This window comes from Alligator sinensis, unplaced genomic scaffold, assembly GCF_000455745.1.
Source record: "Alligator sinensis unplaced genomic scaffold, ASM45574v1 scaffold58_2, whole genome shotgun sequence".
NCBI lineage: Eukaryota > Metazoa > Chordata > Crocodylia > Alligatoridae > Alligator > Alligator sinensis.
Window position 1 is genome coordinate 562,501 of NW_005842405.1, and position 25,516 is coordinate 588,016.

The window sequence follows — 25,516 nt, forward strand, 5'->3', positions numbered from 1 at the left end:
GGCTGGTGAATGGAGAGGCAGACAAGGTTTAATGGTTGCAAAAACGTTTACTTACGCCGCGTGGAGTTGCGATGCAGCTGGTCCGGTCGTCTGAACAACCATGTGAGTTGTTCCAGCTGGCGGGGCCCAAGCCAGTGAATCTGTCCGTAAATCAAGCCGGCGGGAAAAGGGGACATCTGGGATTGCGCTCGGCGACAGGAAGAAGGATCGATAGGTGATCAGTCTATCGATCAGCTAGCCGCAAGTCAGCTGGCACTCTGCAGCGTGCTCAAAGTTCTTCGACTTGGGCGGAAGTCGCGCGAATTTTTAAACGGCCAGCAGGCCAATTACCAGCCGCTACGTGTGAATAATTTAGAGCTGGCCAATAGCGGGACACAAATTTGCATTCAAATAGCGGGAACTCTTTGCACCGTGCATTTCTGTGCTGCAAGGAAGAAATGCACCCTGCAAAGAAGGCTGCAAATTGGCGGGAACTCTCTTGCACCGAGGTTTCTCTGTGCAGCAAAATCCTCACTGTACAAGAGGCTCTCATGTGGCAAGAAAATCCCATTGTGCCGAGGCACCAAAAATCACTGGGTTGTGACATCCTGATTTGATTTGGATTTGGAGATTTGGTCCCCAAATCGGGTTGAATCTCTTCCGAATTGAATCAGCCACCAAAGCTTCACACAGCCCTACTAACAGCCTACTTCCACTTTATTAGCACAAGTGATGAAGAGGTCTGTGCTGTAGATCTAAGTGTTCTAGCCCTGCTGAAGACCCAGGCAGGGGTCATAATGGTTGTACATAAAGGCATTTCCATTTTTCATTACATTTACAAAATTAGTTAAAATCTGTATTAAACATACATTAACGTTATAAGATTCCAGAGTTACATACAGCTTATGTCTTTGGTGTACAGTGACTGGGCCGGGGACTGCAGGATGAGCTCCTGGTTAAGATAGTTGAATGCTGCCCTGAATAACTGTATTCTACTTCTTTCTCCACCACAGAGGTTCTATGTGGTAGAACTCAAGCCATTTAAATCACTCTTGTTATTGGTGCTTTCATGCTTCTCATTTTCAGTGGGATCAGTGTAACAATAGCATCATTGCTAGATCTATCTATCGTTATGTGTACATCAGAAAAGGAGTGTTCATGGTTACTGTACTCATAACATTTCATGAATAGAACAGCAAGCAGTAAGATAGGATTGAGACGAAAGAGAAATTTTAAGATCATAAACATAAACAATTACAGTTATAAATGCTAAATCTTTAAAATAGTATTGGCTCTTTATCACACTTACTTCTTTGGTAGGTATCTCAGGTTTTTACTTTCTGTATTTAAAGTAATAAGCTGCAGTATGCCAGCTCTTTCATGATTTGGAGCAAAGTTAGTAAAGTATCCTTACATCCTCACCAAGGTGAAATGCTCCTGACAGAGCAACTAACTTGTACAATATTCACCTGTTTCCTGAAGTGAATGATTTTCCAATAACACCAAAAAACTCCTATCCAGTCCTATCCAGTAAGACTCCATCCTGCTTGGTACTATACAAATGCTTTTGGAAACATTCTATGCCCCAGAAAGCTTACAAGTAGGGATGATACATAATTAAAAAAATTAATTGTAATTAATCGTGAGATTAAAAAAAAAGTTGTGATTAATCACAATTTTAATTGCATAGTTCAGTGGTCACCAACCATTGATCATGATCAACTGGTTGACTGTGGAGCCTCCGACAGTTGATCTGAGGCTGGGGGGCCTGAGCATGTGTATGCATGTGCACACCACCCCTCCCCCCAGGCCAGCAGGTCAGTCTGTGAGGGAGGAAAGGGTCAGGGGCCAGATGGAGGCCCCCATGGTGAGGGAGGGAGTGGGGCACAGGCAGGAGCAGGGGCTGAGGTCAGTGGGGCCCTGGCTGGGCTGGGTGGTGGGAGGATTGGAATCCAGGTGGCTCGTCTATGGGTACAGGGGCTCCCACCACTGTGCACACCCTGAGGGAGGCCGGGGGGTCACATGCCCCTCCCCAATCAATGTGTGGGGCAGAGGCGGCTGCTGCTGTGTAGTGCACTTTGTGCCCCTAGCCATGCTGCAGCTGCAGCTGCCCCAGGAGTGTCGTGATGCCACGTGCATCCCATCACTAGATGGGTAGGGGGTGAGGCTCAGCTCAGTGGTGGGACACACGTGGCATTGGGCTGCTCCTGGGCCAGCTGCAGCAGGGCTCGGGACACAAAGCACAGTGTGCAGCAGTAGCTGCCTCTGCCCTGCACACAGATCAGGGTGGCATGTGCTCCCTGCAAAATGTGGGGCAATGCAGGCTGCTGCAGCAGTGGTGAGCGAGGGTGTGGGGCTAGGCCAGGGGCAGGCACTGCACAGCTGGGGTGGGGTGAGGGACAGGGCCATGAGCAGCTCATCCAGGGCAACCGCAGGGTGGGAGGCAGCTCCCACTGCTGTATTTACCCTGAGAGAGCATGGAGGGCATGTGCCCCCGGGTCTGTGTGTGGGACAAGGCAGACTGCTACTGTGGGCTGAGGCTGGAGCAGTGCCGGGCTCTTCCTGGCATGGGGGTTTGGGCTGGGCTGCACTTTGGGTGGCACTGCTGAGAGGGGGGCTACAGGGAGGGGCTGCAGCCACCACAAAATTTGCCATTGCTTCCCCAAGCCCTCCTCCCAGCACCACCGCTGCCCACCCTGAATGCAGCATGGCCCAGGCCCCCCCGCCAGGAAGAGCCGGGTGCAGCCCCCAGTCCCAGCCCATAGCCTGCCCTCCCCTGTGCACAGATCCCAGGCACACGGCCCCCATGCCCTCCTGGGGTGCGTGCAGTGGTGGGAGCCGCCGCGCCCTCCCCATGCTGGGTGCCCCCAGGATGAGCTGCTTGCACCCTGCCTCATATAATAAGGGTTCAGATTGTCACGTGATTGGACACTTTTAAAGCTCTCTGCAGCTCTGCACTTCTGTAAGGCTTTCTGGGGGCTGATCATGCAACAAACATAACTTCTGTTTGTGCCCATGGTGACAAACCCTTTTCAAGCCACTGGGGGCTGTGAGTGCATTCTCCTTTGCTTCATTCTAGAACCAGGGGTATAAAAGCCCTTATTCTGTAATGGTCCCTCTGCTTCTCTCTGACTGTCCCATGCACAGCATCTAAACTGCTATAGACTTATTCATGAGATAAGAAAGCATGAATTAAGTTCCAGGTCACAGATGCAACCATCAGTATATGACAAAGGGATACTTCAGGAATTGCAGCTCGTTCTCTGCATGTAGCAGAAAGGGCTTTAAGTCTTTTCTGGTTCAGGAACTTTAACAAGCACCATGCCTGTGCTGCTATCGAATTTGATCATTTTGTATAACTTCTCAACTAGAGCAGGCTGAAACTAAGGTTTTTATCAAACCCTGCACATAATTGTTGATTGTTCAAAAGGATTTCTCTTGTCATAGAAACAACTGAGGGAACTGAACCTTACCAGAAATGAGCAGATACAGGTTAAAGTCATGTAAAAGGTGGAGAGAGAATTCCCTGTTGCCAAACCTATGACAGATCCTCTAGTATTGAGTCAGACCGTTGCTGGTGGAGTGAGAAAGGAGATAGCTGAGCTGGAAGGGGGAGAGGCAATATTTGTACTCTCTTACCTTAGATGTACAGAGACTTTCTAAAGTAAGAAGATTCTGAGTGTCTTATCTGTTCATTTCCTTGGGACAAATGCAAGAGGGAGTTGTCAGGGAACTCAGTGTGACAGTGTAGTTACCATGAGGAAACTCTGAGTGCTGGTGTGGCAGATTTATAAGTTCAGCCCAGCTTGAACAGGCTTGGTAAATCTTCATTTTAATTGGTGGAGCCTGTCCACCAATCAGGTAAGGACTGGGTGGGGCCGGCCCTGCCCCTTATGGGGGGTGGGGATGGGGCAGAGAGCCTCCTGGACCTGATTGAAGTCTGTGTGCTGCAGGTCCAGCAAGCCTTCAGAGGCGGAGCCTCCAGAGCGAATAAAAGGAGCTGCATGCTGAGCATGTGGCAGATGCATGGAGGGACAGAGAAGCCAGCCGGAGCTAAGAAGAGCAAAGGAGAGCTGCTCAGAGGGTGGAAGCTGTAGCCCAGAAAAGCCCTGGAAGACTCCCTCAGTGGGACTGAAGCAGTGAGCAGTGTCAGCCCCAGCCGGCGCACAGCACAGTGCATGGGGAAAATCCTGGGAGCTGCAGGAGACAACTCGGGTCCCTGGACACTTGGTACACATAGTGGTGCACGGGGCCACTAGACCCTGGGAGCCACATGTGGTGGCTCAAGTCTGCTACCCTTGGCATGCAGTCAAGGACACCAGTGCACTCAGAGGTGCATGGAGCCACCAGACCCTGGGAGCTGCACATGGCAGCTCAGGTCTGCTACCCTCAGCGTGCAGCGGAGAACTCAGCACACGCGGGGGTGCATAGCATCCCAAACCCTAGGAGTGGCACCAGGCCATTCAGGTTCGCAACCTTTTCCCAGTGTGAGGCCAGGCACCCAGAAGGCACCAGCGCAGTGTGGCGGAGGTCCCAGGGGGCCTGGGTTTCGGGACTCACATGAGGTGGCCTGAGCCCCAATAGAAGGTGACGCCTGGGTGTCAGGACCCACATGAGGCAGTCCAGGCCCCAGTGGAAATCAGAGGGCGAGGCCTGGGTGTCAGAACCCGCAAGAGGTGGCCAGAGCCCCAATGGAGGACAGAAGACAGAGCCCCGGGTGGCTCCAACGAGGCACCCGCGACTCTGGGAGCCCCTCTCAGTCTGCTCCCCTAGGGAATGGGTCCCCACAGGGGAGGAAGCTCTGAGAGCGGGGCTTGAGGGATCAGGGACCAGGTGGACCCATTAGGGGTTGAGGAGGTACTGGGACCCTCCCCTTACTCCTTCTAGGAGTGGTGCCAGGGTTTGGCACCCTAGGGGAACAGCCAGTGGTCTCAGCCACATGAGTACCTGGAATCGGGGGACTTGTGCCTCATATTTTGTAAATAGTTATTTATATATTGTTATCCTTTAGTGTGACCGGGGTTGTGTCATCTATCTGAGGTTTATCTGTATTTACTTTTTGTTGTTGTTCTTGTCAGAACTTACCTGTTGATACCTGTTGTTTATCTGCCTTTGTTGTACTTACCCATTGCAGTCAGCTACTTACCCAAGTAGAGACCCATGCCCTTTTGAGCTGGTGGTCCCTTGGGCCTTTGATTATTGAGCATAACGGTACTTGGGTGATCTGGATATTGTATATAGCTACCAATACTTTCTTATAAATCTGTAACTAGTGTTACCTGTTTAATAATAAACCTGTAAATAGTTAAGCTGTCCTGGCTTGACTCTATATAGGATTAGAGGGGAGCTGGCCTGCACAGCAAACCCCTCTCACAGTACTCCTGCCTGGCCACCTATCCCCTCCAAATGAAGGTGGGGGAAGCACATACTGGGGTGCACTCGGGTTACACTGATACAGAGGGTCTGGGCATGTATAGTAGGTCTTCTTATCTCTAAAGGTTCATGAGGATATACAGGTTCAGTGTCAGTAGGCACATCTACATGTACATTAATGCTTCTTTTCTAATGTGCATTAAATTGTGAGGTAGTAAATTAATGTGCATTAGGCTGTGCTAATGTTCACTAGCACATTTGCATGCTTTTTTAGTGACAATGCACAGTAGACTGTTTTACTGTGCACTAGCATAGTGCACTAGCATAATGTCATGATTTTTTATGTGACACTTTACTGTGCAGTAAAATAGCCTACTGCACATTAAAGCACACTTGTAGACACCCCCAATGTCATCCACCAGCCACTTCTATTAGGGGAGGGGAGCATTAAGCGCAATAGGGAGATCTGTACTAGAGACATTGTAATTGACTATGTAAAGGATGCAGGAGGTGACATCAGAGGTTGTAATAGGATAGAGATCAATCAGATGATGATAAGTTAGAAGAGTAAGGTGATTACTGTATTGCAGGTAGATGCAGGTAGAAAGCACACAGGGTCTTGGTATTGATGAAGTAATATAGCTTTTCGGACTTCTGGAGAACATAACAGTGCTGTCTCAGACACAAAGTGAGTTTGATAAGATAATAGCTTGCTATAGTCAAACTGCAGAGTGAAACTATTGTGTCTTTAGATAAGAGCTATTAGCTATTGTTAAGGTGATTGATCACTTCCATCATTATTTTGTGGAAGGAGTTTCACAATCAAAGCTAATCATGGTGCATTACAGTGCCACCGCCTGCTTAAATGTTGAAATCCAGAGGGACAGATTGCTAGATGATTACAAAAATTGCAAGACTGTCATTTCCATATTGAATGTGGTCTGGGCAAAAATCATAACAACAGATATATTACTGAGATACCCCATATTGAGAACAATACTTGTAAAGGCTGCATTCAGCATAAGGAGAGGGAAACAAACAAAAAAAATTCTGTTTAGCTCTTCTAGTATACAAAGTTTCTGTAGTCCTCAAAATCTGTCGTATCTATTTTTCTAGTTTCTTATGTACTCCTGTTACTGACTGCAAGATGCTTCTGTATTCATTACAGTAAATTCTGGAAGTAGGTTTCCTAAAATTTAGAGCTATAACCAAAAATTTCAAATGCAAAGGGAACAGACCCAGATTATAAAATTATTTAAACCAGTGGTTCTCAACCTTTTTAGACTTTACAAAAGGCCAGCTCTTAGTTTTCACTCGCTTTTTGATGATAGAAAAATAATAGAGCAATTTTTCTTTTGTAAAAAACTCAGAAAGGCCACAGCAAGTCAGAATGCGTTGACATGGTGGATTTCTATTTGAAATCTCTGGGTTTATCTTGTGAAACATGTTAGCATGTGATGGTACTAACATTGTGTGGCAGCCAGCAGCACCCTTTAAAGGATCTTAAGGTACCCCCCAAGGTGCTGAGGCACGGAGGTTAAGAACTACTGATTTACTGTTGTTTCATTCAGCCTGGCAAGGCCTAAGAGCCAGATTTATAAAAGTACTTAGGGGCCAGATCCACATAGGTCAGCTAGACAGTGCTGCTGGAACACTTAGAAATTAGGCATATGGTCTCGGGGTTGGGGGGGTGACCCAGACACTTAGGCAACCAGAATCCTTATACAGTTAATGGGGAGCTATAGGGACATATAAACTATTAAATGTAGGACAAAAGGGGCCAGATTTTACTGCATATCAACTATCCAGTAGTTACTAAATATGTGTACACTTTTACTTGGTTATAAATGAAAGTTAGACTGCTACAGGCTTGCCTTTGATGAAAGAAGTAAGTTTTCATTTACCACTGTGTATGAATGTGCACTTGGGCAGTTTAGTATGGTGCCAATGATTTCCTTCCTCTTATTTGTTCTTCTTTCAGTCCCCTGACTCTTACATTTCTTTCTGTCCAGTAACTCAGCATCAGCAGCAAGGCTGGAGGATGGCCATAGCCCAATCTATTCTGTAGTCTTGTGATTAGAGCACTCCCCTGGGAAATGGGCAACATGAGTTTGTATCCCCATAAGCTTAGGAGGGTCTATAGCCTTGGTCTTCTATGCCTGCATGAGTTCTCTAATCATTAGGCTGTTATGCAAGATGTGGACAGCAGCACCATCTTCTCCTTTGAGTGAAAGTGGCTGTGGCTGATGCATTTTGTACAGAACTCATGGCACACTCCAAAGGTGCTTAATAGATTGGGCCCCTCTGGAGCAGTTTAGTTGTCTTCCCATTTCCAATCTGGATTCCAATGGCTTTTAGGTGGGCGGTAGGCATCTAGGCACTGAATTGCTTTTGGACATCCTCAGAAGCCTACATCTAAAGGCTGAAAGCTCTCTGTAGTCCACAATGGAGTCAGGCAATGAATTTGGTGTTTAATTAATTCTGTGGCTTTTGGAGCAGGTGGCTTTTTGAAGCATGCATACCTAAATTTCACTTTTCCCATTTAGTCTGCCTCCAGTCTGGACTTGGTCTCAGGAGCCTAGAGATGCAAGGAAGTGCATAGTGGGAACAGGAGCTGAAACCTGATTCTCCTAAATCACAGATGAGTGTCCTCAGCATCAGGTAATAGAGTTTTTTACTCTCTGTCTGGTCCAGTGAATGTTTTATTTTTAATACAAAGTGTAACCACTCAGCAGGTGAGACTGAGAGGCCACCATCAGAAAGCCCAACAGCTCTGCAGTTAAAGCACTTACCTGATGTGGATTTCAACATTTAATCACTTATCTGATGTGGGAACGCAACTTTGTGTCAAGCAATTTGAGTCAAATTTCAATTTAAATCCCAGTCTCTCCCATTCCAGGAGGGTGCTCTAATGGCTGAGTGAAAGGGCCACTTCAGCTGTGCTTTGTGTAGGGTTAAATGAGTTCTGAGCACAGTTACTAGATCAGGCTCCACAGGAGACCTCATGGGGATTAGATGAGAGTTAGATACCAAGCTGCTCCGTGCTGCTAGGATCTAGGGAGTCTTGTACATAGAGAGGTTCATTTTGTGAACCTAGTTCTTAGTCTAAGTCTCTTGGAAGTCAATGGAATGTAAGAGCCTAAATACCAAAGTCACTTTCAACAATAGGACTTTAGCTAGGAACACGTTATTGTGTGTCAGGGGCATGACCAAGATGTGGGTAAGCAGGGTTCAACTGTAAAACAGCCACAAGCCTGGAAGTCCAGAACTTGTAGGGGATAGTGAGAGGTGGTCACAAGGCAGGAGCTAGGCACTAGGAGCTGGGCAAGGTTTCAGGCATAAGCTAGGGCAGGGGTGGGCAGCTATTTGGGCTGGAGGGTCACTTAATAAGTTTTGGTGAGCTGTTGAGTGCCACATACACAAAATTCATGGCGGTTAACAATAGCTATACATAAAAAATTGTTCTGGCATTTATAGTATAAAGGAACCTTCATGTCATTTCCACACCTAATCAAAATAACAACACTTACCAATGTGTATACCAATACTTATTAACATGCTAACAAACATGATACAGGTCTACCCAAAATGTATCTTGAGAATCAATGGGCAGGCTGGATAGGGCTCACAGGTCATATTCTTCCCACCCCTGAGTTAGGGGATAGATGCTACGCAGAGGGGCACCTGTTAAGTACGTGGAAGGGTGACTGCCTATTCTATCCATTCTGGACACTGGTACTGGTTGGAGATAGACAACTAGCCATCAGGCCCACATGGGAAATCAGGGCCTGCTGAGGGCTAATTAGCCTGCCCGCCTTGCTGATTCCTAACTCTGTGGGATAAAAGGAAGTGAGGCTTTACTGTATGGCAGCTGCCCACGCACAGTTTTATGCTGAAGTAAAATGAAGCTAATCTGCATTTGCTCACCATTCTTTCATTGAGGGCTATGTCACTGTAGCTTGTCTTTGACATACTATAGGTAAACATGTGCACATTGTACCTTATGGTGGACCAGATGACATGTGGGAAAGCCCTGCCCCTCTATCCTATAGTAAAGAATCCCTAGCTTAAATCAGCTGGGCAGTGCAGAACTGACTCTGGCTCTTCTAAAGGACTCTCCTATTGAGGGCTTGGATTGTGGTTGCTCTTGCCTATTTATTATGGAAGAGAGGGTACAGGTAGGCCTTCCAGGCCTGTTCTCTTGCAGCACTCGGGAGGCATTCTGCATAACCCTCCTCTTCAGTGTACCTCTGTACTATTCACAACAGAGCCCTAAGGGCCCTTAAGGGTTGTAATTTAGTAGGAAATAAATACTTTGCCCAACAAGTAGAAGAAAGCTGAAGACAGTAAGGTTTGTGTGTCAGTAATTAATCTGAGAACATTATTTAATTTCACATAGTTTGGGCTTCTCAAATACTCACAAGATAAATCCTCTTTACTTACACACTTAAGATGGTTACCCGGGAATTGACTATCTTATTCATATCTTTCATGGAATAGCTACATCAGGAATCTCATAGCTCAGAAGGCCAGACAGGACCATAGGGATCATCTAGAGACTAACACAGACTCTATGATTTAATTTGTAATTGCATCAGTGCACACTAACATGCTAATCTAATAGGTCTCAAACTGGTCCATGCCACATTTGTGGACCACAAGTGAGGGTTTGCAATGCTGGCTGTCCTACTTTCTTGAAGCTAAATCCCATTAAAAACCAGTGCAAAAGATTACATAGTTCCTTATCTCACGTCTCTATCTGAATAATTGCTATAGCTGTCACAGGGAGAGGTCATGAGACACTCTCTATTACCATGTTCTCCACCCTATGAAAAGGTTTGGGAATCCCTGATCTAATTAAATCTACATCCATGCATCTAAGGTTCTCTCTGATAGTGAAGTCATAACAAATATAAAGAGCTGTAAGGATCAACTAACATAGAGGAAATAATATCTCTGTTGCTTTTTCAGGGGCCTCTCACTCTCCAATAGGTTGCCCTTGGGAAACAAACTCCCATAGGAATTCAGACCCGCAACTGATATTAGATCCTTTTGCTCCTACTCAGGATATGCTTCTTCAGTCTTGCAGTTACTAATGTAAACACACAGCACATACACAGTGTTAAATACAATGGAAACTAAATTCTCTCTTTTGGGAAAGAAAGCAAAAGGAAGAAGTACCTGGTACTTTCGTGTGGATGTTATTGCCGTATTACATACTTATTTCTGTAACATGGTGGAAAAGTGTGTGTGTATTTGAAATTCTGCTTCCCTCTACTGGCTGATCCATATAGGGGTGAAGAGCCTGCTCCTACATCTTTTATGCCACTATATCTGGCGTCTTGCCCAAAGAAACCCTTCTCTCTTCCTTCTATGTTAGCTGTAGTTTTTTCTTCACCCTCTCATCTTTGATGGCATTTTTTGGCCTTTGATTTGGAATATATTTTACCTTTGGTTCATGGAGATTTTTAATTAAAGATCAGCATGTGTGATATTTTGAGCATAACTTGACTACTTTGGCTTTGATAACAACCACTGTTGTAACCTGCATGATGGAATTTCATTTAAGATTAAAAACTAGCTTTCTTAGCCTTTTTTGGCCTGAAAGGTTTCAACAGAAACCCCGTGCATGTGATGACTGAAAGACACTCACATCAAGCTATTTCTTCCCCTTTTGCATGGGTAAACCTCTAACAGGAATTTAGTCCTTGGGTCTAAATTCATCTTCTAAGTGATTAATGGCATCAAAAGGTAGGGAGGGATTTATTAGTCTGGCTTTTCTCCATTGGAAGGAGACTATATAATTCATGCTAGTCTGAAGGGAGACATAAAATTCAGTGCTTAGATATTATGCTCTAGTCATAATTAAACATGGATAATTGGACCCAGTTTATGTTAATAACATATCTACCTTGTAAGATGATGATGGTACAGAGGAAATTAGGGAATCATGGATCCACCATTGTATTAGGAGTTCAAGCTGCTGGCTACATCCCTTGTATAGAAGGGAAAAAAACCCTAAAGTCTTTGAACATGTACGCTTGGTAGATTAGATTTGTACTGATAGCTTTTGTTTCCTTTCTTTTCTTCCTTGCTTAGTTTAATATGCATAGCTATAGATAGAGAAATGTGCCTCTGTGCTGGCATTGCGAAGATAACCTTGAAGGGTATAAATGAATGTACGTATTGATGGAGCAATTTGAGTTTTTATTGATTTCTTGCTGTGTCTCACTGAATTGCTAGTATGTAGAATAGGCTGTAACTATTTTGTTATGAAGAAAGCTGAAAAATATTTCTCCCCCAAAAGTTCTTATGATGGTTTACACATAAAAATAGCAGAGAGGGTGAAACCTATGGTATCTATTGATTATCGCTACTTATTGATATAAATATTATCAGCACTCCAGGGACTGACACAAAAGTGAATATCAAATAAGCAGATTTCTTTTATAGAGAGCCAGATTGGTAAAGATGAGGCAATAGCCTCATTCCAGCCTAACATTGTGCTTATGATGGGAAAAGCTGAAGTATCAGATTGCATAGTTCCAGCAAAAAGGTAGAAGTATAGTCATACAAACAATGTCAGGAACTGCAGTGCTTTGCAGAATATGGCTGAACATTAGCTGGACTCCAGTAAGATTAGCCTGAAATGTTGTCAGTAGTGAGATACAGATGTCCTTTCTACATTTTGCCACAAATTGTTATTCTTATTAGCTACAAAATGCCACAGGTGTGCAAAGTACTGTAGTGAAAAAGAGCCCTTCCCTGAGGAAGTTTTATCCTACAGCCCCAATCTTGCAGCTGGATTTGTGTTTGCTGTTTGGAGCTCTATTGAATGCAGTGGTGTTCTGCCTCCACACAGAAGTGTATCTCTATAGACCCAATTACAGAACTGGGAGACAATTTAAATTGGTAGCACCACAATTAATGGCATTAAAAGGTAGGGAGGGATCTATTAGTTTGGTTCTCCTCCATTGGAGGCAGACTGAGTTCTATATTCCATTCCTTAATTGCTGTGCAATGCAGATATTTCCCTAGGTTGAAATAAGTCTCAGTTCAGCTCAAGGAGTGGAAACTATACCTTCCCTGTCCTGCTACTGCTAAGTGGAAAGGTTTCCACCAGGAAAAAAGTGACCTGCCTGGATTTGAAATGCTGTTGGTGAATGCGTAGGGTATTTTTTATGGAGAAAAAGAGCCATTCTGTCACTTACAGCGTTATGTTACCTGAGACACTCTGGTAAACTGTCCTTGTCACAATGTCACTATTTCTTCTGCCATTTAGATGAATTTCCTGCAAAAGGCCACATAATCATTAAGTGCTATTGTGTACCGAAGCATTTTGAACCTTTTACATTCCCAGAAAGAAAGCCAGAAGTAGCCATACTGGAAATCAGTAAAATAAAGCATCCATCTTAGTTTAACACGCAGAGAGAAGAGGAGCAATAGTCTTTTGTTCATCAAAAAAGACTATAAATCCCTCTCCTTTGCTTGCTATCTCAGATAAAGGCAGGGTAAAATACTGTGTTTCATAAGGAATCTTCCACATCTATTGCAGATATGTTTGATTAGGTCCCAAGGTTGGTTTCATACATGGAAATAGGACTGCATACAGAAGGGGCAAACACTAAGCCTACCGTATCTGAGTTTCACTCGCAGAAGAACTAAAGTTCCATTGGTTTAATAAAGAGTGATGATGATGTGCATTTGCAGATCAGCCTGTTACACAGATTCGCACAGATTTGTGCCACTACTTTGTGCTGCAGTGCATGCCCCTGCTTGTGTAGTTTGCAGCCGGGCACATTGTCCCCCAGTGAACCAGGCTGACTTGGATAGGCTTAAAAAGTGGGCAGATACAACCTGATGACATTCAATACTGACAAATACAAGGTGCTCCACCTTGGAAGACAAAACCTGCAGCACGCTTATAGGCTCAGCAGTGCTACACTCACTAGCACCATGGCCAAAAGAGACTTGGGGGTCATGATTGACCACAAGATGAACATGACTTATCAATGCGATGTTGCAGCTGGCAAAGCAAACCGACTCTGGCTTGCATCCATAGATGCTTCTCAAGTAAACCTCAGGATGTCATCCTCCCACTGTACTTGGCCTCGGTGAGGTCGCAGCTGGAGTACTGCATCTAATTCTGGGCTCCACTATTCAGGTAGGATGCAGAGAAGCTTGAGAGAGTCCAGAGGAGAGCCATGTGCATGATCAGAGGACAAGAGAATAGGACTTGTGATAAGAGGCTGAGAGCCATGGGACTGTTCAGCATGGAAAAGCGCAGGCTCAGGGGTGACCTGGTGGCAGCCTATAAGTACATCAGGGGTGTGCATCAGGATCTGGGGGAATGGCTGTTCACCAGAGCGCCCCAAGGGATAACAAGGACCAATGGTCACAAACTCCTCCAAGACCGTTTTAGGCTGGACATAAGGAAAAACTTCTTTACTGTCTGAGTCCCCAAAGCCTGGAATAGATTGCCTCCACAGGAGGTGCAAGCGCTTACTCCGGACTCTTTTAAAAAATGTTTGGATGCTTATCTTGCTGGGATCCTTTGACCCTAGCTGACTTCCTGCCCTTGGGGCAGGGGACTGGACTTGATGATCTTTCAAGGTCCCTTCCAGCCGTAATGTCTATGAAATCTATGGAGGGCTGGCTGAGGCATGGTCCGGACACAGGCATGTGTGAACCGGGTGGCTGCCTATTTACAGCCTAGATAAAAAAGGGGGCCCAAAACTGGTAATTTTTATTATTATTATTATTATCATTATGTCTGGTGAAGGGGGGCCTGATACTAGAAGTTTGCTTGGGGCTGCGAGGAGTCTAGGTATGGTGCTGGGCATGGGGTGCCTCAGCATGGGGCTAGCTGGCAGGCAGCTACCTCGCTGAAGCACCCTGTGCCCCAGCCAGCCCGGGAGCCGCACATGGAAAAGGGGGAGCAGACAGACCAGGGCTGCCTGCTCCCCATCTCTGTGCACTGAGAGGTCCCCGTGCTGAGGCAGCCTGCACTTCATCCAGCTGCACCCCAGCTGGCTGGGGCACAGTGTACCTTGAAACTGGAGAGCAGGCACCCTTGGGCACCTGCTGCAGAGCCCCCATGCTGAAGCATAAGGAGCCCCCTTTCATTGTGCCTTGAGACAGGGGAGCAGAAGCTACCTCGGCTGCCTGCTCCCCCATCTCAAGGCACACTGAGCCCCAGCCAGCAGCTCCCGGGGTGGAGGGTGCCTCAGCTTGCAGCACATGGAGTTGGGAGAGCAGAATGCCTGGTCTCCTGTCTCCATGTTTGTCTTAGCACACAGCACTTTGGTGTGCTTTGCGCTACCTTTTTTTCCCCAGGGGCTTTTTTTTGCTACCAGGAAATCCCAGTAGCATGGGGCTGGGCAGAGGTGGCACAGGGCTCCCAGAGCCCGATCTCTGGATGTGGGACTAGACGGAGGCAGTGCAGGGCCCCAGGAGCTAATCCTAGTGGGTGGGGGTGGTATGAGGCTTGAACCTGGTGTGCAGGGTCCAATCCAGCCCGGTGCCCTGCATCTGGCCCACAGGGCCAAAAGGTTTGATCACTCCTGATTTAGACAGCTTGGAGAAAAGCAGGGAGCATAAGAGCTCCCATTTTCTTCCTTCTGCTTTCAAGTCAGAGTGAACCCTAACAAGGTATTACAAGGGAAACTGCTATCAGCCAGCTTTAAAATGATGCCATTGTTGATACATACAAAGGGCATTTGTACACATGACAATGTTTTATCTTCACTAAAATAAAGAGGTTTAATAAAATTGAAATGATTTGTTTTAATTCGATATATCATTGTTTACAGGTGACAGCCATTAAATCGAATTAAGCTCAGTGTGCAATTCACAGTAAATTACAGCAGGTGGAGCTGCCTAACAATTCACCCTGCTGATCTCTTTGATACTCAATTACAGCAGGGGGTGCCAGCAAACCAGTAATTCTCTCACTCCCAAAACACGCCCCTGCAAAGCCGTAGCTGCCCACAGGGAGCATCATGCCAAGCTGCAGTCACCTGCACAGTCATCCCCTCTATGGCCTTGGCCCCCCCTGTGCCTTGCTTCCCATGTCTCCCCAAGGGAAGAGGTTACTGATGGCGGCACCGTCACTGTTACCCCATAGTTTGCCACTGTAGCTGCCCACAGGTAGACCTATGCCAATCCACTTATGAAAAAAAACATACCACATCTGGAAGGAACTTTATAACTTAAAACCTTTATTTACCTTATTAGCATAAAAATATCTTTAACACAGTATAAAAATATAAAACACAATATAAAAATATAAAATACATTCTTTTTTGCATTAATCAATCAATCAATAAATAAATAAATAAAAAGCAGGCAACATAAATAAGCTTTCCCACCACCAGTGGATGGGGCCAGCCGGATGGTGGCATCTTCTATTTTCTATTATTTATTTGTTATCTTTTATTTCTATTTCTATTATTTGGTATCCTATTATTTCTTTTTCTATTCTATTATCTATTCTATTACTTTATTCTATTTCTATTCTATTATCATTTTCTATTTCTGTTATCTGTAATCTTGTGTCTTCAATTCTCTTCTATTTCTAATCTTCTAATAGTCCTGAAGGGGAAGAAAGAAGATGGGTTTTGCCCCATACTCCCAAAACCACCTTCTTTGTCTCCCCACTACAGGCTACAAAATCTCCCATGGGAGATTTCTCCAAGCATTATGTCTGTCAATACTTATAAATCATCCAGGATCCAGCATAGCCCAGGGGAGGGGTTTGCGAGGATGCCTCTGCTGTGCATGGGTTTTCTGGAAGGCAATTATAAGAAAGATGCAAGTTACCCCAAAATATTAACATGTTAACATGTGCCATGGAACACACTCTCAATGGTAAACTTACCATGTGCTGCACCTGCTGCTGTACCTCTTGGAAGGTGTGTGTGTGTTGTGGTGCATGCTGCTGAGTGGTGCAGGGGTGGGAGCATCACTACCATAGGCAGTGGTGCTGGTACAAAACCCACCACTGTATAAGGGCGATAAAGGGCACTAACAGGGGGGTAGATTGGGGGTGTGTCCCTCTATCTTTCTTTCCTTGTATTTAATAAACCAAACTTGCAATCAGTATACGAAACTGGCACTGAACTCCATTTCCCAGCAGCCCCTGCCCATGTGGCTGGGGCCAGTTTCTATGGAGACCCCAGCACCAGCTGCGCGTTGATAGCACAGGCCCAGGGTTCCGTGGAGACTGGGCCAGATGAGTTGGCAGTGCACACAGCTGTGCGCTCAGCTACATGCAATTTTTGGGTCACTTTGGCCCCCCTCTGAAGCCTCCTTCTTAGCACCAGCCTTGATAGCAGGGTGCGCAGCATGGTCTGGAGCTGCACTGCAGCTGGTCTGGCATCTTGCGATGGTGACAGTGTGGTCCATAACTGGGACAGAGTTGCAATCTGGAGCCTGCTATGCCCCAGGCCATGTTGTCAGTGCTGCAGTGACAAGCCCAAGCCATCTGCACTTAGCTGTGGTCCCTGCCACCGGTGGCTCCAGCTGCTTCAGGGCTTCAGCACGGCACCCCTTCCCTCCCCCCCGCTTCAGTCCAGTACCCGGCAGCCACAGGTTGCTGTGTTGCGTGCCGCTGTCCCATGCATTAATCCACCTATGGGGGAGTGTGGGGGGGTGGCTAAACTGCAATTGGCATGTTAATTGCTCAGAGCACAACACTGTATGGAGTCCACAGTTGTTGCAAAAACCTGACAGCTTACAGATAGCAACAGAAGACTGAAGACCCATTAAAGTTCAATAAGGTTGTATGTTAAACCCACAGAACAGAACACACTTGAAAGGGATAGAGCTCACTTCCTCAGTTTTTGCTAAGGACATCTTTTTTGACAGCAAGGGAAATTTTGGTACCCATTAACCAGTCTTGCCATGGCAGGCACTTATTACGTATTAGCTTATACTTATTATGTATTAGCTCTCAGTACAGTCAGATCCATGGGGACTCCTGCATGGGCACAGGCCCCCCACCCCCTTGTGGGGCCCTGGCACTCTGGAGTGCTTTCATTAACCCTTCACAGAACATGGCTGGCCCAGGTCTATCCAGGGAGGCTAGGCTAGGGGTGTCATGCCAGGTGGGATGTTGGACACTGAGTTGTGTGGCAGGCCCCCCACACTGGGCTGCCAGCAATGCATCTGGCAGCCTAACAATGACAACCCCCTCCCCTAGGCAGCATCTCCCTTTCCTTCCCCCTGTGCTCTGCTGCAGTCCCAGTGGTGGTTGGCTATTCATAGTTCAAGTAATCACAGGAAGCCACAGCTGCCCACAGGGAGACCCCCACCTACCCCTCTACCACCTGCATCCTCCATCACTGCATCCTCCTCCCCACCATTACAAACAATGTACTTAAGAGGTAGACAGAAGTATTGAGTTTCAATGAAAATTTTATTTTTATTCAAAGAAGTACTCAGTAGTAGGTATCAGGAACATGTCCATTGGCCTAGAGAGAACTGACTCCATCAGCAGTGGCCATAATATGCGCTGCCTGGCAATACCGCACAATGGCTGCCCAACCAGTGTCTCCATGCTGATGATGTGGGGTGCCATACACTGCCCACCCACGTCTCTGTCTGCCCACTGCCTCTTGTGATTCCTTAGTCCAAGGCTTACTAAAAGCCTCTCCCCTGGTTTCACAAATATTGTGGAGCATGCAGGCTGCTGCTATAAAAGCCATAATGTTTTCTGTCTCCAACTCAACTCTGTAGTTTGGTGACCTCTATCATACCTTTGCGGTGGCCAAAGGTTCACTCAACAACTATCCTACATTTGCTCAGATGGTAGTTGAAAGCCATTTTTTGTGGTTTGGTAATGCATCCTCCATATGACTTCATGAGCCAGGGCTGGAGGGGCCAATCCATGTCCGCTATGATAAGCAGGGGGATGGCAACACCACAGATCACTGTACTGGGGCTTCTGGCTGCATATTGTCCTTTCTCCATTAAACCAGGCAAGTTTCTAAACACATGCTCATCATGTACGCTGCCTGCCCAGCCTGTATAAATGTTAGTGAAACAGCCACAGTGATCCACCATGGCTTGCAGGATCACTGAGGCAAATCCCTTCCTGTTTGTGAATGACTGGCTCACCTGTGATGGGGATAACACACAGGGATGTGTGCTGTCCAATTCACCCACAGAGTTAGGAAACCTCATGGCCTTGAAGCCTTCAATAACTTCCAAGGGGTTATTGAGGCAAATAAAGTTGTTCACCATGACGTCCTGCAGCAGCTGTCATGCTTCACAAATCACCAACCTGGCCATGCAGGGAGTCACACTGAACTGGTTCCCAATGTAGTGGAGCCTGGTAGGGGTAGCCAGTTTCATGTTGGACATGGCCATCCTCTTGTCCAGTGCGATGGGTTGATACATGATAGTCTCCTGCCTCACAATTTGTGGTTCCAGCATTAAGACTATGTGATTAAATGTCTCCCTGGTCATTTGGAATATTTCCAGCCACTGTGGATCATCCCAAGTCAACAATACAATTTGATCCCAGCACTCAGAGCTGCTCTCATGGGGCCAGACCCTGAGATTGATGCTCCTTAGATTGATCCACAGAGCCCTATTAGCTGCCAGTTCTGCAGCTGCCTCTCAGTTCTCCCAATCCACCTCACAGGATATTGCCTGGTATAGTGAGTCGTGATTAGGTTCTGCTATGTCTTCATGACTTTGTAGAAGGTTCAGCATACCTGTGTTGTGATCAGTAGCTGTCTCTACAGTATCAATTGCATCTATGGCCATCAACAGATGATCCAGCTCCATTTGTCCTCCTCACTCACTCCATCAGGATTCCACAAAGTCATGCTGTTTGGCAGCACACAGCAGGGTGGCTGTTTAGCACACAGCACCACCAAGGTTCACTGCGGGGCGGGGCACCTGAATAGCTAGGGTTGCTGAATACAATCTATTAGCATTATAACTGCCCTGCTATTTGCATTTCAATGCTTACACAGCTCAGGAGGCTGAGCACTGGGTATAAGCACAGCAGAGATTTTGGCCTATAGCGAGGGGTGACTGGTGCCTCTTGAGTCGGGGGGGACATGACACAAGGCCCCCAGTGGCCAATGCCACTGACGAGAGGGGGAGGGTGGTCCCCCCACGGCCAGTCTTACTCACCAAAAAGTGGCCGTGATGCTTCCATAAGTCCCACAGCCACTTCTGGAAGCAGTGCGGCCACTTTTGCTGGTGGCCCTGCTCCCTGGCTCTCAGGGGTGCATGTGCACCCCTGTGTACCCCCTACATGTCACCACTGGGTAGAGGTGGGGCAGGTCATGTTTTGCATCTTCACTAAGAAGTTGTGGAGTTAGGATGACCCCAGAAAACCATCATATGCCCTGGGATGCAGATACTGGTGTTTACTAGACCAATGAATAGGCATACCCAGGAAGTATCAACCCATAATGGTATCCCACCACGGAATAAGCCAAGTTTGAAATGTGGGTGTGTGGGGCCAGCAGCGCTATGTTTCAATAGCTCCCATTAGCACATCAACACCTATGCCAGCCTTCAAGGTTCCAGAACCATCAAGTCCTCTTGAAGTCGCTATAGTCTGAAATCAACCCATACTCGGTTTTGGAATAGGGCATCATTAACACCCGCGTTACATTTCAATTGCTGAACACACCAGGCTCCTGTAACCAAACCACCTTCCATAACTTGGTACTTGGGGTTCCCTGGAAATTCATCAATTACTCATTGGTAAAAAGTGGTGTGTGGGCCAATGTACGAACACTGAATTTTTCTTCCCTTCAGACCAAATAGAACCCCAAAACAGTTGAATGCTTGATAGGTGGCACAGTTGGGGAAGGGATATGTGCATGAAGAAAGAGCTGCCAGGCAAAGATGCTTGGGTGTGATTGGCAGTGAGCCATTATGATCTATCCTTCTGGAGAATGGGGGATGATTTGGGCCAGGCTATGCATATCATAGTGTAACCTGGGCGGTACTCCAAGAGGTACCCCCTCTCCAATTGAAGGGATCAAAGCAGGTGCACAAGCACTGTGGGAGGTGTAGGGACTCTCCTCCCACCAATAGAGCAGAGCCAGACCACCAATGGGGACTTAACCATGTACCTTTTAATGAGGGAACAATACTGGGAACATAACAGGCATAAACCAGGGGGTATAGTGGACACTACAATGCCCCAAGGGGGCAGGATTGAACAAAGGTTAGACACTTACAATTATTGACAAAAGACAGGGTTAACAAAATATAAAACACAAACAGCAGAGCAAACAATACTGGTTGGTGAAATATAAAAAGGCACAAAATACAAAATATCAAATGACATGGAAATATAGGGCCTAGGTACCTGGAGGGGGAGAAAGGGGGAAAGCACAATGGCCCCTTTTCACTGCAAGAAGATTGGTTTCTTGTTAGCTCACTCATCCCAAGTCACTGCAGCTGGGGCTTGAACTCAGATCTCCTATCTGGTAGGTAGAAACACTGCCCCACAGCTGCCACTGGTAGCACTATTCTTAGCTGCTAGGGGTCTTGACCTTCCCGGAGCCCCGGCCTCGTGTCGAGCTGCCTGGCCTCTGATTGGAGGAGCTGGAATTTGAGCTGGGAACCTCTCAGGTCACTGCTCAGATCCCTGCTGGAGTGAGGGAGCCTCTCCTGCTGGCCACAGCCTCCCATAGGGGATCCTGGAGCTCAGCAGGAAGCCTCTCCTGCCGGCCACACACCATGCTGTTGAGGGTCCAACTGCTGCCTGCAGGTCCCGCTCCTTCAGGCTCTTTAGGGGCCACTGCTCCTGCTCTGCTGGCTCAGCTCTTGCCAGCTCTTTGAAGCTCCTTCCTCATGGTCCCTCACTGGTCTCTTTCCTGAGTCAGCCGTGCTGCCCCTTTTATCCCCCTCCAAGTGACCCAAGGGGCCAATCAGGGGACATGGAGGGTGAGTCTCTGAGGCCTGATTGGTGAGGAAAGGGAATCCCAAGTCCTCCAATCATCTTTTACCCCTTCAAAACCCCTGGGCCAAATCATTACCAGCCAGCCCGCCACAATAGAATAATAGAAAGTGCTTAGACTCACTGGTGCTTTGTTCAGAAAGTTTACTTGATCAGATTCCCCTGAGTGCTGGTACTGAGACAGTTCACACCTTCATAGATATGCATACTTGGAATTTCAAAAAAGGTTCTTTAAACACATGTCTATTTAAAAGCTCCAAAACTTTGCCAGAAAGCATTTTGTGACTCTGGTGGCAGTATAGATGGCCCTCTCAACTCCTTTTGGCCACAGAAAAGGTCTCAATGTTGACAGCAAAGAACAAGTCCAGTATGCAGGCTACAGAGCAGGAGCCTGAGACATCTATAAACCTTGGCCCCAACTGGACCCTGGAAGAACTTAAATACTTGATTGATGTTTGGTTGGAGAAAAAGATCATTGAGCAGCTGGAAAGTAGATGAAATAAGACAGTGTATGTGGCAATTACCAAGGAAATGAAGGTTCATGGTCACAACCGAGACTGGACACAGTGCCACAGTAAGATCAAAGCCCTGAAATGTGTTTTTCAGTGGGTCATGGATGAGAGCTCTCATTCTGGGGCAGCACACAATTGCACCATTCTATGAGCATCTGACCATCATTCTTGCATCATTCTTGCTCGGTGAGGCTTGTCTCTGATCATTTCGGACTGATGTTCGGGAGAGCACACCTAACCAAGACAGCACAGACTGTCCTGAGACTTAAACAAGAAACATATCAGAAGTATGGGACAACTGCTCACAGGAGCTGGTGGACAGGGACAGCCAAGAAGCTATCCTGACGAGGCACCCAGTCTCCCTGATACGTTGGGCGGTGAGCACAGATGACACATTGGATGGAACTGTGCTTTTCCCCCAGACACATTTGACATGGCAGAAATTCCTGAGATCCAAAGATTGGTTTCTGTTCCAGAGATACAAGAGGATCCATGGCTAGGGACTTGTAAGTATCAGGGAATGGGCATTATATCCATTTGTGGTACTATGGCAGGCAATGTTTTGCTTCTATTGGGGTGGATGTGCTGGGGGGGTTTCTGCAAGTAGCTTAGGAAGGGGTTAACCTTTTGTTTACTGTTTGGGGATGAGATCTTTGACCACAAACACTTTGTTTTCCAGTTTCTGTTATCAGCTACTGCATGTGATGGAAGCTGGGGACATCTATCCAAACTGCACTAGAGCAGAGAAAATGTGGGAATTTTGCTGCAGGCAGCAACGCTCCAGATGGAGTCTTTGATGGAGGCCATGCAATAATGAGTGACCACCATGAATGACCAGTGGGATGAAATCTTGGAGGTGCTTAGAGTGGCTAATCAGAGGGAGATGGAAAGCATGGCCAACACTAGGGAATTCTGAAAGGATCTCCTAGACTGCACAGGCTAATTTCTTACAGTGTTGTGTGGATCTCAGAAGACATGCACAATGATTAAGGATCTGGTCCTTAAGCATGTGAACAAGTCCCTGATTCATAAGCAGGCCCATCCTGCGTGTCCCCCTCCCTGCCCCGGGAAAGTGCATGTGAGCCCCATTAGGCTTGCTTCTTTCTGGGAAGTCACCAGCAGTGAGACCCTGAGCCTGTTCCCCCACCCACATTGTCTGTGACCAAGGGGTGCCCCAATTCCAGCAGGGCTAGGAGAGCACCACTACAGTTCAGGGAACAAGGAGCAGTTCAGGCAGGAGTGCACTACTGGGAAAGAAGACCATATGATGGAAGAGGAGTTCCTATTTGGTAATGCTGTTTTTTATACTGAAAATTGGGGAGTAGGCATCCCTCTGTATGTTACTGTCATTTAATTAAGTGCTCTCATCTAATAAAAAGTATTTCCCATCCATGTATGCCTTCTTTACTGGGAAGGGGTGATAATGCCTGGTTCTGGGTGTTGGGTGATGTAAGGAAAGCCAAACATTCCCTGGATTGCCTCAGACACATAACGGTAATGAAAGAGAGTACTGCCCCATAAGTTAGTGGGGGTGGGGGAGGGTGCAGAGTTGGGGGATACTGGTAACTCAGGGTGCGGTGGAATGGAATTCCAGTGTGGGGGGAGGGTGGTCAAATACCAGCTGCCCGCATAGGCTGCCCTGTACTATAATAGCAGCACTGGTGCCAGCGGCCGAAGGCAAATGGCAGGGCGCTGGCAGAAGTGGGGCCAACCTTGTCGCTTGCAGCTGCACTGCACACCTCTGCATGTCCATGGCCAGGGTGACCTCCCATGCTGTGGTTCCCCTTAATTAGCCCCTTGGTTCTTGCAAGGACTTAGTAAATGCTTGTGTGCCTAATGTGGGCACCTGGAGGGGCTTTCATTTGCCTTTAACAGTAAATGGGGCCCTGCTGGTTTTGTGCCTGCCATACATGTGCCTGGCCAGGGTGCCAACCTGTAGCGTGTTCCTTTTGGCTCCCAACATTTCTTTTCATCCCCCAGCCGCCTGAAGCCAATCTGCAATTTTAACAGGTTTTGTAGTTTTAGAAGTTTAACAAACCCCTCTACAGCTGCTTCTGTCAATTGCTATTGGTTTTGCAAGTGAGGAGAACAAAGCCAGGGAGCCTGGACTGAGTATGTGATAATAGCTTGCACTGAAAAATAAAGTGGCTGGATAATAGCCCACATTGAAAAAGAAGCTGCCTGTCCATCAGATGCAAATTCCTCCTTTTGGCCAGAACACACATATAACCTAAAGTCAGGCACATCAAAACTTTGATTTTCATATTTAAACATAACTGATATATTAAGTATGTGACCTTGAGGTGTTCAGGACCCTGAGCTAGACTCTCCCGCACATACAGATGTTGGCTCTGCAGAACCAAGAGACAGAAGAAGCCTTTTGTGAAACTTTGCAACATTTCACAGATAAGATGCTCAGCAAATGCTGTCCACTGCCTTTCCTCAGATTGGGGTTTGCCCATGCATGGGGATGTGCAGTGCAAATGGTAAGTCAACTGGTCAGACCTGATGGCCAAGAGGCTGCTGGATGACCTGCCTGCCTCTCAGCTTGGTCCTCGGTAATGGCTGCAGGTAACTGCTGCCGCTGCTCTGAACCCTTTTCTCCCCTCCCTCCCGCCCACCCCCTTTCTGCCCATGCAGGACAACTGTGAGTCTTGATGTGTAGCTGCCATTCCCCCTGGGGGCCTCTGCAGAGAGGCACCCTGGGGACGGTCACCCCCATGATGGCAATGTGCCCAGAGTGTGCCACTGCTGTGTGTGTCCTGGTCCATGTGCAACGAGCTCTTTGTGCAGGCTGAAGATTGCCCAAGCCAGTATGCCCTGCTGCTGCTGATCCTGTTGGTGCCCCAGACATACCTGCATTCCTGGGTCGGGACCCTTACCTATGATAGCATGGAGGGCAAGTCTGGCCCACCACGTAACCTCCATTGATAGCTGGGCAGATATCTGTCACAGCGCTACACAACCCTGACCCCCAATACTGAGGATGACATTGCCACAGAAATCACCGCTTCCCTCTGCATGTGAACAGTGTGCTCCTACCCAGCTCTGGAGAAAGGAAACAGGATGATAAATAAACTTGTGAATGTTGTCATGCCTGTGTGTGTTCTGTGCTGGTTGGAACAAGGGGCCAGGGCGGTGCTGTTGTGCCATCCCACCCTAGTAGTAATCCTAATACTACTCAGTTTTTCATGTACTGCTGTCATGCCCACTGAGGGAAGAACTGACCCAGTATTGCTAAAGCAGGTGGCTGTGCTTAATGGCCCTGCAGGCTCACAGAACACCTTTTGTTGGGTTTTCTATAAAACTGCCAGGAAGGGGTAAATCCAGCCACAGCACACCAAAAGGGATGTTTTAGTAGAAGGCAGAGGGGAGCAGTGGTTCCTCAAGGCCACTGCTTTCGTGCAAAGTCTGGGGAGCTGTGCTCTACTAACATGTTTTCTGCAATGTAACTGTTGCAATTTCAATTGGTGCCAGTGAATGCCATGCTCAGAATGGCTTGTTGCCACCACTGGGTAGGGGGAGGTTTGGGGGAGTCACGCTGAGGAAAAGAACCATTGACAACCTCAGTGACCTAGACACTGTGACCCACTGACCCAGACACTGGTAGTGGGGACCCTGCCCCCCGAAGTGACTGGGACCACACATGCCCCTTCCCTGGCATTGGCCGCAGCAGAAGACTCGAATCTGGCTTATATATAACCTGGTCAAAGTA